The sequence below is a fragment of the Zonotrichia leucophrys genome, chromosome 12, assembly GCF_028769735.1.
Source record: "Zonotrichia leucophrys gambelii isolate GWCS_2022_RI chromosome 12, RI_Zleu_2.0, whole genome shotgun sequence".
NCBI classification, from domain to species: Eukaryota; Metazoa; Chordata; class Aves; order Passeriformes; family Passerellidae; genus Zonotrichia; species Zonotrichia leucophrys.
The window spans coordinates 3,063,679-3,081,213 of NC_088182.1; the positions used below are offsets into that span (position 1 = coordinate 3,063,679).

Consider the following 17,535-nt stretch of genomic DNA (forward strand, 5'->3'; position numbering starts at 1 on the left):
CTGAGCTCAGATCCTTGTGGAGCACCTTGACTGCCATTTAGGCAAATTTCCTCCCAAAAAAGCCTCCTTAATTTCCTTAATTTATACTAAATCAAACAAGTTTTTTTGGGGTGTTTTTGTTGGTTTTCTTTTTGGATGACTCTACATGATAATCATGAGTCTACATCAAGAATCGATCCTGATTTTCAGTTCCCAGCCCAGGTAAGAGTTAAATTTCCTTGGTAAATCCACAAAACAAGAATGTTCTCACTTCTCACTTCATGCCAGCTGTAGATCTTCAGCTCTGGGAATTACCCAAGCTGAATAAATGGGTGAATATCTCCCATCTTGGGTTTATTTGCCTTTTATTACCGCTTCCCACCAAGTCTGACTCCCTTTTCTGCAGTTCACACCTGCTCTCACCAAACCTTCATTTTCTCTAAATATTCTGCCTATCAGCATCTATTTTACAAGACCTTTATTATTGGTGAGTAGTACACTGGGATACCAATCACCTACTTCAATTGCTAAAAGAAGGCTGAAGAACCATGGTCCATATTTGTTCTGTCAGGAGGTTGCTGAGCTCAGCTCCTTGTGGAGCACCCAGAAAATTTCCTCCCAAAACAGCAAATTTAGGCAAATTTCCTCCCAAAAAAGCCTCCTTAATTTAGACCAAATCAAACATGTTTGGCTTTTTTTTTTTTTAGATGAGTCTACATAACAATCAAGCTCCTCATTTTCAGTTCCTGCTACTGATTTTCAGTTCCCAGCCCAGGTAAGAGTTAAATTTCCTTGGTAAATCCACAAAACAAGAAGGTTCTCACTTCTCACTTCATGCCAGCTGTAGATCTTCAGCTCTGGGAATTACCCAAGCTGAATAAATGGGTGAATATCTCCCATCTTGGGTTTATTTGCCTTTTATTACCGCTTCCCACCAAGTCTGACTCCCATTCCCGCAGTTCACGCCTGTAAAAGGGTGGCTGCTGCTCCGATAACATCTGAGAGCCCCCAGCAGTGGGCTCGGTGGGAGCTGTGTGCTCCCCATTACAGGGATTTGGTTATGAGCACATCATTCCTCAGCAGCCACAAACGCAGCAGAAATTCTTATCTCTACAGAGGAAGGAGGTCAGCATTTCCTGCAGCATGCCAGGCAGCACTCAGTCCTGCAGGCAGAGTTCACCTGCCCACGATTTTTGTGCTCTGCAATCCATTTCAGATTGAAACATTGCCATCTTTACAGGGGTCATGCAGACAGTTTTTCCTTGGCTGTTCCAAATAGATTTTTGTTGTGTTTTCCTGCCTCGTTTTTGCAGCGAGCAAAGGTGCAGAACGCCTGGAGGAGCCGTGAAATGGGAGGCAATCAGTGCTCACTTCCAAGGGCTAAATACCCTTTTCTGTCCTCAGAAAATGAATTAGAGGGTGGGAATCCAGAACTGAGCCAGGAATTAGAGAAGGCCACATCAGCTGGCGAAAGAGACACAGGAGCAGCAAGGGAGGTAAAGCATTGGAGGTAATGATGTCCTGTCCATCCACATTTTAAGGTTTTGGAATGTTGAATATTTGTTATATTAAAATATATTATATTATATTATATTATATTATATTATATTATATTATATTATATTAATATATATATTATAATATTATTATATTTATATATTATATATATATATTATATTATATTATATTATATTATATTATATTATATTAAATATTACATTATATTATATTATATATATTATATTATTATATTATATTATGTTATGTTTTTATATTATATTTATTATATTATATATTATATTAATATATTATTATAATATATTATATTATATTATATTATATTATATTATATTATATTATATTATATTATATTATATTATATTATATTATATTATATTATATTATATTATATTATATTATATTGTATCATATTACATTATATTAACTTTTAATTATTGAAAAATATTAAAGAAAGCTTGTGTCTCGTGACAGTCAGGATACAGTTTTTGGTGATTGGTTAAGGAAGCAAAATAATTTTTCGTAGAATTTAATTATTAAATTCTTTTAGGTAAATAATTTTCTAACATATTCTGCATGCTTACAAACATAGGAGTAGCAAATGAGATAAGAATTGTTTTGATTGTTCTTTTCTCTGCTTCTCTCACAGCTTTTATATTTTTCAGATTCTGTGCTGCTTTAGTGTGCAGGATTGTGCTTCATATTAGGGGATGGTGAGCTCTCTTCACAGGACATAGAGACAAAATAATCTGCCTCAATGGTGATAAATTATCTGTTATTCTATAAAATATCATTACATTAAAAAGCAAGACTAAAAAACTGAATTCTTTAAAATTTCATTTCAAGGAAATTAACTATGCAGTGAGTTTAGTGTATAAGCAGTAACTCAGCACTCACAACACCACAGGAAAGATTCTTCTGGAGGAAAATGTTTGGAACCTCCTCAAATTTAAATATCAGAACTTCATAATAACAGACAAAACTGCAACTGCTGCTGTAAAGTTTATGTATATTATACATATATTTTATATATAACATTATAATATAAAAATATTGGAAGTCTAATGTTTTATCACCTAGAAATCTAAAATAAAACCAGGACTGATGGCCTGTAAGCCACCAGTCTGCACAGTCCAGGGTGGAAATATTTCTATTAAGCTCATCAGGAACAGAAAATAAATTATAGTGTGTTTGGAGGATTCTCCAACTAAATTACAGCTTTGCAGGGCTCCCTACTCAATAGGCCACAATAAGTTAACAATGTGGGATCAATATTCCCTTCAGTTATGTCATTTAAGTGATTATAATGCCAGACCGCCTCGAAGTGATCTGTTACCTTCTGTTGCCTCTGGAAAATAATCTCTAGCAGAGGGAGACCAAACCAACCTCAACCAGAGAGATTTTAATAACTAATACACAGGATTTGGGTAAAATAATCTGTAAAATTACTCAAATTAACAAAAATCTCAGTTCCTGCAGCCACACTGATCTGTATGGCAACTTCAGGTAAAGGGTTTAGGATTTCTCCTGCTTTCCCCTCTTGTTGCATCTCTGATAATCCATCAGAACCCTTCAGCTCTAAACCTTTCCAGTTCTGCTGAAGCTTTGTTCAGCAGGAATAGGAAAGGAATTTTGAATAAAGTGATGTGTGGTGATTGCTGAAACCAACACCCCTGAATGGTGACATGGCCTGAGCAGGGGACACAGATTTCCTCATTTTGGTATATGCTTATTGTTCTTAAGGCTCTAAATATGGCCAGATTAATTCAGGAATTGGGAATGGGAAGCTCTCTGCTCACCCACAAAAAATGGGAGCAATTTTCCAGCACCATCACTCATTCCCATGGTGGAAAGAGCAGGTTCCTTGGGAACCCACAAAAATCCCACCAAAAACACAATCTCAGCAGCTTTGCTCCAAGATTGTCAATTAATGAGCAGGAAAGTGCCAGCCACAATTAAAGCAAGAGGTTTTAGGTCCACTCCCATTTGAGTGCCAGATTTTGGGGACCAGATGATAATTTTGGTGACTTTACCTGTGTCAACCTGGTGGTCAGCTCTGACTGATCCCACAGAGGGAAAGAGCAGCCAAAACCTGCTGCCAAATGTTAAAACCCATTTCATAATCTGCTTCTTATCACAAAACACTTTCATTCACTTTCGAGGGTTCTTTTATCCATTTTAAGGATGCTTGTGTGAGCATGAGCAGCTGTAGAGATGGAAACTCAAGGCCTGTCAAGTCTGTTCTCTCAAACAAGTGGGTACTCCAGGGCAGGTTAATGAGGAGAATTTTCACAGAATCATGGAATGATTTGGAAAGAAACTTAAATCCCATCCAGTGCCACCCCTGCCATGGGCAGGGACACCTTCCACTGTCCCAGGCTGCTCCAAGCCCCAGTGTCCAACCTGGCCTTGGGCACTGCCAGGGATCCAGGGGCAGCCACAGCTTCACAAGGCCTTCCCACCCTCACAAGGAAGAATTTTTCCTAATATCCAAACTAAACCTGCCCTTTTTCAGTTTGAAACTTGCAAATTATATTATCTTCTGGATAAATCAAGAACATGCATACAAAAATGTCAGTGCATTAAGGGAAAAAACACAGAAATCTTCCCTCTTTGTGCATGAAGTTGAAATTACAGCCCATCAAGTCTAAGTTCCCCTGGCTCCTCAGTTTCCTGCCTTGCTCACACAGAAGCTGTGCCATGAGACTTGTGATGTGTGAATGTGGCTTTACACAGTGCTCCAGCTGGAAGGAAGAAACAAATCACTTCAGCGTTTTTATATTTTTAAATCTCCTGCCTGCTGATGTTCCCTTCCCTCTCTGCTCATTTTGTGTTGAAGCCTCATTGTTGTTCAGCTCCTGGTTTTGTTTGCTAATATTACAGTAATCTGATTACAAAGCAGGGAAAATCAGCATGGAATTGGGGTGGCTAATCAGAGCCTGAATGGCAGCCTGTAAACTGGAATACCTGGGAAAAGGCACTTTGGGGCTGATCTGGAGATAACTGATATCAATGGAAACAGCTCCAGTGTCAGGCAAGCCCGTGGAGAACAACCAGAATCCTGGTGATTCAGTGCTTTTTATGGGAATGCAGACTTGCTGATGGGTGTTTGGTCACTTGCCAGCACAAAGAGTTAATTTCTGCTGTAAAATGTTTGTTTTCCCCTGGTCTGAGCCAGCAGGTCCCACAGCGCCTGGCTGAGGAACCAGTTTTAGAGCTGGATCCCTCTGCAATTCCCAATCCCCAGCTGGGTTTCCATCAGCAGTGAGGGGGGGCTGGGCTCAGCTTTAGGGTCAGGATCAGAGCTGAGCACCTGCATGAGACAAAAAAGGCACCAGCAGCACCCCAGAGACAGGGCCCAGCTGGAACTGGCCCAGCACAAAGCCAGGCTTCACCACACAAACATCTGAGCAGGAGCAGCCCAGCTGGGAAAGCTCCAGGAGCTGAATTTACCTGCCCAGGTGTGCACACAGAGCTGATGGGAGGCCCTACATCAGGGCTCATTTTAGCACTGAGAAATTCTCATTTTAGCACTGAGAAATTCTCATTTAGCACTGAGAATTACCTGAGACACCCACACAGAGCCCCACTGGGGCCTAGCTCACCCTTCTCTCCATTCAGCTACCCCAGGCCTGGGACAGGGACAGTCACAGCCCAGTTTTCAGTCATTGCTCCTTTGAGCCATTTTTGTGGAATTTTCCTTGCAACAGCACAACCTGAGCACCCAGGAGAGGTGTGAAAACACAAATATAACGCTGCAAAACAGAAAACAAAACATATCAGGAAGCCCCATGGGTTGCTCATATCTTTTTCCTAAGCCTTTTCTTCTCCTGTGTGCTAAAAATTAAGAGCCAGGGGATGTATTTTAAACTGCAGGCAGTACAAGCACAGGTGAAAAATCCTAGAAATCCTAATTGCCCTGCAATTAGTTGTTCATAAATCGGTGCAGTGATCTCTCTCTCATCAGCTATTGATTGATAGCAGCCAAAGCAGATGTGATTTGCTTTGTAAATACTTCAAAACTGACAGAGCTACAGAAAAAATGAGCATTGCAGTGAAGCAAAGTCACTCCTGCCTTTAAGAATGATCAGGAATTTTGAGCCATTTAAATGCTGACACGAGAAGAGATGATGAACTGGAGACGTGCACAGAAGCCAAGTCCTTCAGGGATTTTCTGGAGAGTTTTTATCCTGCAGGAGCTCATCACCAAAGCACCAAAAGCACTGTGGAGGCCACTGGATTTAGAGACATCTCTGAGCAAAATTGCAGCATCCAGGGGGATGCACTACAAGCTTTGAAGTGCTTCAGTCCATTTGGAATTTCATTACCAGGCATAGAAATAGTAAAGATATCATTCTAAAAGTGTTTCAAAACAAGATCTATACTTGCTGGATGCTCCCAAATGCTTCTATTAATAAAAACTTCTGATATTTTGTGCTCAAGGAAACTAGAAAGGTCTCTCAGAACCTTTGCGGGGAAGTAGCACAGAAGGAAAAATTCTCTTTTTAGCCCAAAGACAACCTTCAGAAGAAAGTTCACAGTAAGCAAGAGTATAAAGAGGGACCTACATTTAAAGAATGATTATGCAGCTCCCCTCCTTCTTTAAAGGAAAGGAGTTAATCTCACTTTTTCCTCCCTCGGGACTTTTTAATTATTTTTAAAATTGACTACTTCCACCTCATTCTCCAGCCTCCTCTGAGGGGTGGGGGTAACACCAAATTTTGTTATTTTGTTTGCCTCAGATTTACTTCATTTTGCATTTCTCACAGCCTCAGACACCTTTGGAAGAAGGGAGGAAGCTGCCTATGGACAGGACAGGTTGGGGAGTGCCAGGGAAGAGGCAAACACAACTCCAAACAAGTAATCAAAGCTTTTTGTTCAAACAGAAGCCTTCTCCTCATGTGCAAACACCTCTCAAATGCAAAGTTCTCTGTCTGGTGGTACCCACACTAATCCAGGGAGAATTCTGTAAGGAGTCAGTGGGGAGAAGTAAGGAATTAATTTCCATTTCAAGTCACAGTCATATCTCAATCAACCCAGCAGCAGCATCCTCTAGCCAAACTCAGGATTTGCACACACACATCAGGAATGTGTTTGGATGCTCCTGGAGCACTCTGCAGCACTGAGCTGGATGATGGATGCCTGAATTCAACACAGACTCTGCATTTACATGACCCCTGTGCAAAGTCAGCCCCTTCACTCACCTCACCGAGCACACAGAGCTCTGCCATGGAGAGAGAGAGAGAGAGAGATCACCTCTCACTGGCAGAGATGCATCTCACAGAGATCACCTCTCACTGGCAGGGATGCATCTCACAGAGATCACCTCTCACTGGCAGAGATGCATCTCACAGAGATCACCCTCACTGAGAGAGATGCATCTCACAGAGATCACCTCTCACTGGCAGAGATGCATCTCACAGAGATCACCCTCACTGGCAGAGATGAATCTCACAGAGATCACCCTCACTGGCAGAGATGCATCTCACAGAGATCACCTCTCACTGGCAGAGATGCATCTCACAGAGATCACCTCTCACTGAGAGAGATGCATCTCACAGAGATCACCCTCACTGGCAGAGATGCATCTCACAGGGACAGGGATTTCTGCCAGCTCCACAGACCAAAACAACATCAATAATTTCCTCTATCTGCTCCAGCCAGCAGGGACCATTTCACACCAGCTCCAGCCACCCACGCAGCCACTTCACCACTTCCCCTCTCATTCATGCAAAAAGCAGCCCTTAACAGCCTTCCACTGAATCAGGGCTCACTGCTCTTGGCTGGGTTATTTTCTTTGTGTTTCTAAGCAATTCCTTGTTGCCAATCAGTTTGTTTGTTCTGCGGCTCAACTTCACTTTCTCACGCCTGCTTCGGTCGCTGTTTGATCTCTCAGCGTGAGTTTGGGCATCTCGCTCCCATTTCTTGCCATCCATTTGCATTTTGGCTGCCTTCACTGTCACCTTGCTGACACGCTGAGCTCCTCTCCCTGCCTCTGCCTGTTGTACACAATTTCTACAAAGAGCAGAACAGAGGGCCAGCGTTTGTGTTCGCCTAAAAAAAGCAATTCCTTCTGCAGCCACAGACTTCACATCCCACAGCAAGTAATCTACAGCTTTCTAAAGCCCTGAGACAGATTGCAAAACCTTAGTTTAACAAAAAAACCCCAGCCCTTCCAGCAGGGATGAGGAGGGAAGAACAGGAGGGATGCTTTAAAAACACCCAAAATGCAGCAGTAATCTTAATGGCAGCACAGGGATGATTTAACTCCAATTTTCTCACCCATGTCAGCGAATGTATTTTGAATACGGGACAGAGGCACAAAAGGCAGCTCTGCTGTGGACTTATTAATCTATTTTGTGAGGAAGAAGCATCTAGAAAATAGTGCTGGAGGAAGAGATTAGAGAGCAAATCCCGGGCTCCTTGGGGAAGCACTGCAGTGATCCATTGTCTGCTGCAGCTTTATCTGGACAAGGATCTTGCAGAGAACGCTGGGCTCTGCATTGCTCACTCTGCACATCCTGCTCATTGCAGACACTTTTCCAAGCAGGGGCCATCACTATTGTCCCAGAGAACCATTTATAAATAAAGCTGATGTTTGTCAAAGCCCCAGCTCCCGGTACAAAGCTCCCAATTCTGGTTTGCTCCCATTGAACACCCCCAGGCCTCCTGCTGGACAAAACTTCTCTGGTATTGGAAAGGCACTTCCATAAATGTCAATGCAATGGGATGGAAGGGAAAATTCCACTCACTGGGAGATGCTCAGGTGGGTTTCTGGCTGTACAATCCCCCTTCCCTCCTGCCAAACATAATTTCAGTGAATTTGCTCTCTCTGAGAAGTAACCTATTTATACTGTTATTTATATTTTATATAAATAACAGTATTATATAATATATAATATATAATATATAATATATTATATATAATATATAATATATAATATATAATATATAATATATATATATAATATTATATATATATATAATATTTTTGAACAGTGTTTTTTTCCCCCAAATGTCCTACATTGTTACCCATGACTTCCCTTTCTTTTCTCCATTAAAATTTAATCTTATTATCAGAAAGTTACTTTTTTCCCCCCCTCTAATAACTCTTCTCTGACAGACAGCCAATTTCACTGACATCAGATCCTTGCAGCATGTACTGGAGACCAAGAGGGAAAAAAAATGACTACAAGGCAAACCATGCATTATGGAATCAATATGACATGCTGTACCCAACCATTTTTTTTCTCCTGAAGACAAGAAAACCCTCCCATCAATTTTATCCTGCAAAAGAAGAAATCTGCCACGAGACTGACTGAATAATCACAACCATAATTACCCCGAGCAAACATAATGAGGGGGACTGTGATAAATTAGGGGAAATCCTCAAAATTCTAATGCATCTTTCAGAGTCCCAGCAGCTCTGTCACACCTGTAACCTGCCCTCCCTCCCCTCAGCTCCATGGGCTGAGATTTGAACATGTAAAATAGATGAGGGATGAGAATTGCTTTGAGTTTGGGGAAGAAGGACCCAAATTTTCCCCCAGCCTCATTGGGATGATCACCAGCAGCAGCCCCTGGGTCTGAGGGAAATGAGGCTCAGGCAGATGTTTCCTCCTTTGAAAGAGACAAATCACTGCCTTGGCTCCCTCTCTACTCCATGTGAACAAGGACAAATAAATGATTGGCACCTGTCAGATAACAGCTGAGATGATTCATCCTGAACACAGCAGTCATTTTCCAATAATGAGAAATACCCAGCTTCATTTTGTGGGAAGTAAATCTTGTTAGAAGAAAAATGATCCCTTAAGAACGAGTACCATGGACCTTTGGTATTGCTGCAGCTCCCTGAGGGGTTGTTCTGGGCCAGCAGGGCTTGAAGCCTGACCTGTGGCTTGCTGGGAGGTGCAGAATGACACCAAATAAAGGATTTGAGCCTGCTTTGGGCCCATGGCATGAAGCACAAACTCTTCTTTCGTGGTCAGTGTATCACAGAATGGTTTGGTTTTAGAGGACACAGGTCAGGGAAGGTGTAGGTTGGATATTAGGAAAAAAAATTTTACCAAAAGAATAATAAAGTGCTGGAATGCTCTTCCCAGTGAGGTGGTAGAATCACCATCTCTGGATGTGTTTAAAAAAAGACTGGACATGGCACTTGGTGCTATAGTTGAGGTGTTAGGGCACAGGTTGGACTCGATGACCTTAGAGGTCTCTCCCAACCTCATTATTCTGTGATTCTGTGGTTGAGCCCAGCATTAACCCAGCACTGCCAAGCTCACCCCTAATCCAGCTCTAATTCATTCCCACACCCCAAACTGCTGTCTCCACTGCCTTGGGGACATTCACTGCCTTGTCACATCCTGAAGAAAAGGGTTCTTGGCAGGGTCTCAGGGGCTGCATCCCCCTCATCCCCCCAGCTGCTGGGACAGAGCACCCAGGACCTGTTTCCAGTGCAATCCCACAGCCCCAGTGCAACCCTGTCACAGACATCTTCATATGAAAATCCTTTCCTTAGGATTTTTCCTCCTGAGAAGCTGAAAAGCCTCAGGAACAAAATGAAAACATTGATTATCTGCTGCTGTGGAATGCAACAGGTGCATCTGGGATTGGTCTCATGTGGTTGTTTCTAATTAATGGCCAATCATGGTCAGCTGGCTCAGACTCTCTGTCTGAGACACAAGTTTTTGTTATTCATTCTTTATTTTTCTATTCTTAGCCAGCCTTCTGATGAAACCTTTTCTTCTATTCTTTTAGTACAGTTTTAATGTAATATATATCATAAAATAATAAATCAAGCCTTCTGAAACATGGAGTCAGATCCTCATGTCTTCCCCAATCCAGAAACCCCTGTGAACACGGTCACACAACCCCACAGCCCTGTTCCAGCCCCACAGACCCAGAGCAACCCCACAGCCCCAGGGCAATCCCAAAATCCCAGTGCAACCCCACAGCCCTGTTCAGAGTTAAAATCCTTCTGGCTTTGTTTCAAGCATCCCAGAGCTTTTGCAAACAGCTGTGCGCCGTGAGCCAACCATGGCACGTGGGCACTGCCCAAAGACCTGCACAAGGGCTTTCCTGGTCCCTTTGGGGCTAGGGCAAAACCTGAGCAGCCAGAAAGGACCCCTTGGACACTGCTTGGGTTGCAGGTGGTGGTTCCAGTGCTCCTCACCCACTGCAGGTTGGAGTGAGGAGCTGCACGATCACATCCAGTAAATCAATAGGCAGCCACGGAGAGGGAGCAGAGTGCTAAATCACAGCCATGCTAATTTAGATCTAATTAGGAGTGTCAGGGAGCCAGCGCTGGCCAGTTCAGCCCTGGCTAGGTGGGAGCACTTCCAACACATGCAGAGAAGCTGATGTTCAAGAAGAAAAGCAGGAGATTAAAGATCAAAACCAGGGCGCCTGTGGAATTTGGCTGCTCCTGTGCACCAAAGCTCCCCAGATAAATCCCAATGCTGAGTCTGAGTTTCAGACCTGCCCCTTCTGCTATCCATAGGGAAATGCTGAGTTCCAGCCCAGGCTGGGGATCCTGTTCACTTCTCAGCACAGCTAATTTGCTTTTTACTATAAGTTATCCTGCAGTAGATCATGCCCAAAGGTAAAAAACATCCCACAGCACCCTCCCTTCCTGCCTGGCTTTTTTGCTGTGAGTGCAGCTCAGTGTCTACCTGAGGACACATTGAGTCACCTGAGGAGCAGGGAAAGGTTAGGCTCAAATGAGCACCTTCCCAGCTGCCTGGAACCTGGGTAAAACAGGCTGGATAAAATGTTCTGCTGTCCAGGGCTGTCCCTCTGTGCCCAGGTTTCCATGGAGGATGGAGATGCACATCAGGGAACAGGGTGGGAGAACAGAAACATCATCCTCACCCCTGCTTTTCCCCATCTCTCAAGTTTCTGCTTTGTTTTCTTCTTTTTTCTTTTAAGCTTGAGTATCTATTTTATCCAGGAGAACTGGACAAACACTTAGAAACCAAATAAAATCCTGTTTGAAACAACCTCCGAGCTACTGGGTGTTAGTTCTTCCTAATCCAGGAGAAAATAATTGAATTCAAACAGATCTCTAAAGGCCTTTGGAGGCTTGGCTGACAAAAAGTGCTGCCACAACTTGCTTTAGAAGAAAGCCAGGTTTGTTAGTTTGGTGAACACCATTAAAATGAGCAGCAGTTCCTCTCTAATAGCACCAGAGGGACTTCAGTGGGATTGTTTAACTGTGAGCTCTGCATTTCCTTAAAATCCCCTCTCTATTCACATCATGAAAGTGTTTTTAGAAACTCTGAATAAACAACACCAAGGGCTTTTTTTATGGCATGCAACTGGAATGCAGGAAAAAAAACCCCAGCAAATATCTAAACTGCAACAGGAAAAGCATCTCCAGGTTTCCATAACAGATGATACAGATAACAGAAGCATTCATAAACCTGCTTTTTTTCATCTAAGGCTGAAGATGTGGTGGGAGCACCTTGTTTATGGGGTTGATGAATCAGATGGAGCTCTTCTCTGCTTTTGTGTCTCTGCTAATTGCCTTTAATGGAAACCACTTACTTTATTGGTGCAAAGAACTGCCTTGAAGTTTGTTTTCTAGGCAAAAAGCCCAGTGCTTTAATTAATACCTTGAAATGATCACTGATTAATGATACCAGTCCGAGGCTGTTGCACAAAGGTTTTTTGCTCAACTTTTCCCAAAAACCAGGAAGATTAATGATGTTATCATTGGCACAGAAAGCTCCACCCCTGGAAACCCTTTGGGATGGAGAACACACACAACATTTAAGAGCTGCAGTGGGGACTGTGCAGAGGGAGAGGGGGATACCACCAGGGTGTCTCCAGGAAGAGCAGCATCATTAATGCTCTGAATCTTTCCCACAGACTTGAAGATCCTCACATTTATTTCCCTCTTTTTCTACCAGCTCCACTTTGCAAGAAATTGCCTTTTATTTCTTTCCTAGAGAACAGATATAATTTTAGGTCTCCAACTCCTGATTTATGGTAGTCAATACACTTGTTTCTTGAAGTGTGGAAGGAAGCTAATAAAACTAAAATCTACATTAAACACCAATTTGTTTCTATGGTTTAATGCTGTAGGAAATCACAAACTGCCAGACTCTTCAGGTGTATCAGAATCAGCTTTGTAGAGCTCAAATTATTATCTGATTACAAAATTTATGCAAAGCCCAGGGCAGAAGTGTTGTAAAGAGGCTGTGGGCAGATCAGGTGATAATCACTTGTCCACGGAGCTGTTGCCATCACATTTATAATGTAATTCTTGTCATATTTGTTTGGCACAGATTGATAAAAAGCAGCCACAGAATCCCAGAATGGGTTGTGTTGGAAAGGATATTAAGGGAGTTACAGCTCCAACCCCCTGCCATGGGCAGGGACACCTTCCCCTGCACAAAAATATTGTTCCTTTTCAACACAAGGAGCACCAAGGAGAAGAGGAAATCCCTGTTGTTAAGTTATAGGGAGATGCAGGCTGGAGAGAGCACCTAACTCACAATTTAATGAATATTCTGAAGGTTTTCTTTGGGCCAGTGCCCCCCCTGAGGCCCTGCTGATTGCTGAAATGAGGATGAGGGCGCACAATAAACACAGAACCTTCTCCCTCATCCCTGGCAGTGTTCCCTCCCTCAGAGCCACAACCACATGGTGCACAGGGAAGGATCTCTGCATTAAACCCCTGGATATCAGTCAAGAGCTGGATAAAAACATCCTCTGACAGCACCTGCAGCTCTCCTGATAGCTGGAGCAGCTTTGCCTGCCAAAAGCACACATGGAGGCTGCTCCACCAGAAGGAGAACAGCATCAGATAAAGCACTTCCCTAATGCCATTTAGATTAACAAGAATGAATGTAAAATACTGTCAGCCCCTGTTCTTTGTTTGCCTTGGAAAATTCAGGAGGGCTGGGGTGAGCACAACTGGAATCAAAGCAGCCCTGAAGGGCTTTCTGCAATTAGCAGCTCTGCCTGCAAACACAGGGCAGTCAGACACATCTGTGCCACAGAGAATTGTTTTCTGTGGTGCTCAGGACCCTCCTCCAGGTGAGATAAGCACCAAGTGCCTCCTCAGTTTGTGCCAGGACAAACAGGAGCATTGCAGGGACCCTGAGGGGCCACAGTGCCAGAGGCAGCTGGGCACGGAGCAGCTATGACAGCATCAGCAATAATAAAACACAGCCTGGATTATCCTGGATGCAAAATGCCTCGTGCTCCATGGCTCTCTCCACAACACATTATTGAGAAACTATCAAGAATTAGCAATAGCTGTGAGTTCTTATCCAAATTTTCATCCAGCACAAACCCCTGGAGTGGTTTCGTCCTGCTCCTCAAGCAGGAGAGATCTGCCTGCTTTGTTTGCAGCATGCAGGCAGCAGATCCAGACACCTGAATGATTCTCTTGGTAGTTGCAGTGCAGTTTTTATATGGAAAAATAACAGTGAATGCTTCCCTTTCATGCTGGAAAAAGACAGCAACAGATGGCAGTGCGAGGAGGGCAATCACAGATCAGTCCTTTGGCCTTCCTGCAGCTCCTCCCTCCTTGGGGACAATCTCACAAGAACACAGAATGAACAAATAAATAAAGGAATGAATGGCAGGGTGCAACCAGGACCCTCCTGTTCCCCCCTTCTCCCAGCTGCTTGTCAGACAGCAAAGAGCTCCTGCGCCTGGAATCACAGACACCCCAGGATCTCTTCATCCCCAACAGATCTTGGAGTGTTGATGCTGTAGTAAAACTTTTCAGAAATGCATTTCCCTCACAAAATAAGAGCTGCAGACCAAAATGCTGAGGTAAGGGCCTCATTAGCTCCAAAACTCCTGAGAACACAGAACCTTCCCCACCCCACTGAGACCACAGAAGCTGCATTTGGGTCAGGCACCCTGGTCTGGATGCTGTGACTGGCAGGTTCAATTACCCAGCACACAGGGCCGTGGTTTGCTTCCAGCTAGACCAAAATACAGATCCTATTTTCTATTCTCACTAAAGTGTAGCAACACATCTGTACTGTGGTGCTCAATTTCTAGTTATTCTTGAGGTTTTAAGTTGCTCCTCATAAGAGTATTAGTTCCCCATTGGGATATCTCATCAAAAAACATGAATACTTGAAGGAAAATGCTGTGAATAAACAACATCACCATTTTCTTAGGCATCAAAATGACCATAATAACATGGAAAGCTGTAAACAGCTCCCAATTTTGTTCATTTCAGTCTTTTCTTCTTAGAAGTAATCCCAAAAAAAGACACTTTGGACCCTCTGTGTTCAGCTTAACTCCAATAACAATGAAAATATGCAGAGCCCTTTTCTCCCACTGCCATTCCACACTCCAGCAAGCATAATAATACCAAAGGTGTTGCCTGAGAAATTGATGTCAACATTTTAGCCTTGCACTCTTAACTTATCTGATTTAAACTTTGAAAAACTTGGCTCAGATCCCAAGAAACTGCCGAGCCACTCCAAGTCACACAGAAAACAGCACATGCAGGCTGGGTAGCACCTCGAGAGCAGATGCTCCCAGCAAAAGGAAATGTCACAGTGTTGGCTGGTGTCCCCAAACAGTTGTGTCCTCCCAGTGATGTCCTGCCAAGAGGCACAGCATCCCCCCTTTTGTCTCTGTGACACAGCAGCTGCACTCAGGAGGGTGGGTTTGGGCTTTGGGTTCATTTTCCTGATGAAGTTCCATCAGAGGGGGAGGCACTCCCAGCACTTCCCAATCGGTTTCTTTGCAGCTGCACTGCTGACAAAACATTTGGACATTCAATTACTGCTGGTGCAGCAGGGAGAGTGAGATTCCAAGTGAAGGGAGGTTGCTCTGGGCAAGGTGGGGAATACCAATATTGGCACAAATCACTGCCTTGATGTGATTACAGCTGGGGCTGGCATCACTGGAGCCAAAGCTTTTGCTTTTTCATTGCTGCTATTGGTGCCTAAGTGGATTGATTATGTATGAGATAGCAGAGCATGGAGGAGTATGCTAATGCTGCTGTTAGAGCAGCACTTTTATCTTGCAGCTTTAAGTGAATGGAGGGAAAAGTGACAGAATTGGCTGCTGTGAGCTTAAAGAGCTTTTTTTTTCCTTCTGGTCAGAGTCATGAAGGTTTGTAACCCACCACAAACATTCCCAACAGCCAACCCAAACCCAGGATTCAGGGCACAGCACCAGGAACTCTCAGCAGCTGCACCACAGACAGGGAAAGGCTCCCTCTCTGTCTCTGCTTTCTCTTTACAGATGGGACAGTATAAATAAGGCACAGTAAAACTGAAAGTCAAGTCCCATTGCTGGGACTACAAACACTCATAAACTCATTTGATTCCAGCTGAGACACCAATTCTCCATATGCTATCCCACTTACCTCAGCAGAGCTAATAGGACTAATCCTAATAAATAAACACAGGGGGCATTAATGTGTTTTATGTGCATTAACCTTTCCACAAGACCTGGGCAATATATTCTCAATGAATCCTTGAACACTTTTGCAAATCATTATCCAATCCCTTCAATTAAACGGAGGTCTTGGCTTCATGAAAAAAAAAAAACAAAACACTTCCCATATTCTGAAATAATAGCAGTGCTTCTACCCATAATTTTTAATTAGAAGGGGCAGCTCCCACCCACAGCAAACAGCTCAGTGCCACAGGAAAACAGAAGGGCAGTCGTTTGGACAAGGTCTGCTGGGATTCCTCCCACCACTTTGTTCTCCTCCAATAATTCACTCATCATAAAAGCAGGCACCAGGCCGTTCATCACCGCCATGGACTCGCTTACATCTTCTTTAAAGTTCAAAGCAATAGGAACTAACAGAGAATGGAGAGCTTTGCTTTCCCAATGAGGTGTTCTGTGGGGTCTGGTAATTTATTTCTGATGGCAGGGGGAGGAGGGCTTCACCTGGGACAGGAAAACTCCTGGAGCTTCTCAAAGGGCTGTGTGAGCACAGAGCTGAGGCTGCTGCAGGGCTGAGCCTCCCCCAAACCTGGGTTACACTCCAGCAGCAGGCTGGGGCTGTTACCCCAGGACAAATACCACAACCCTGGTTACCCCAGGATAAATACCACAACCCTGGTTACCCCAGGACAAATATCACAACCCTGGTTACCCCAGGACAAATACCACAACCCTGGTTACCCCAGGACAAATACCACAACCCTGGTTACCCCAGGATAACTATTCCAACCCTAGTTACCCCAGGATAAATACCACAACCCTGGTTACCCCAGGACAAATACCACAACCCTGGTTACCCCAGGATAAATATCACAACTCTGGTTACCCCAGGATAAATACCACAGCCCTGGTTACCCCAGGATAAATATCACAACCCTGGTTACCCCAGGATAAATATCACAACTCTGGTTACCCCAGGATAAATACCACAACCCTGGTTACCCCAGGATAAACATCACAACCCTGGTTACCCCAGGATAAATATCACAACCCTGGTTACCCCAGGATAAATATCACAACCCTTGTGACCCAAGATAAATATCCCAACCCTGGTTACCCCAGGACAAATATCACAACTCTGGTTACCCCAGGATAACTATCACAGCCCTGGTTACCCCAGGATTAATGTCACAACAGTACTTTGCTGATATTCAGAACCATGCACAGCATTTGTAATCACAAAAACCAGAGATTCGATAAAGACACAAGGTTTAAATTTCAATCAACACTTTCTTTCTTGACTAGAGAAATTTTAAGTGCAACTATGAGAAATGAGCTTTCCTTTCAAACTGATACCCCCAAAATTAATGATTTTTTTTTTAATCTCCCTCCTTTCCAAGGATAGAGTCTGGTTGAAGTTGTAAAGGAACAAGAGCCAGTCTCTAAGCACAACATATCTGTGTGCATACAGAGCTTTCATTAAAATACTTCACAGCTGTGAAGCTGCAGAGCTCATGCTGACTGGAATCACTTCATGGGGCCTCTTGTGCTCTGTAATCTGTACACTCTCCTGTCTCCTGATAAAAAACTTGAAACTTTCTGAAGCAAGAAGGTCCTTTTTGGTCTCTCTTTGAAGTGCCTTAGAACACAAGGTCTGTG

The 17,535-nt window shown here is 43.5% G+C and overlaps 1 long non-coding RNA gene across 1 annotated transcript; it reads left to right on the plus strand.

Annotated features, from left to right (window-relative positions):
* The first annotated feature begins 350 nt into the window (after nt 1–350).
* LOC135453083 (uncharacterized) lies at nt 351–1,489 on the plus strand. The gene is made up of 3 exons (XR_010441767.1): nt 351–466; nt 687–754; nt 1,384–1,489. It is a non-coding gene; the product is annotated as an uncharacterized LOC135453083 (long non-coding RNA).
* Nucleotides 1,490–17,535: the final 16,046 nt, after the last annotated feature.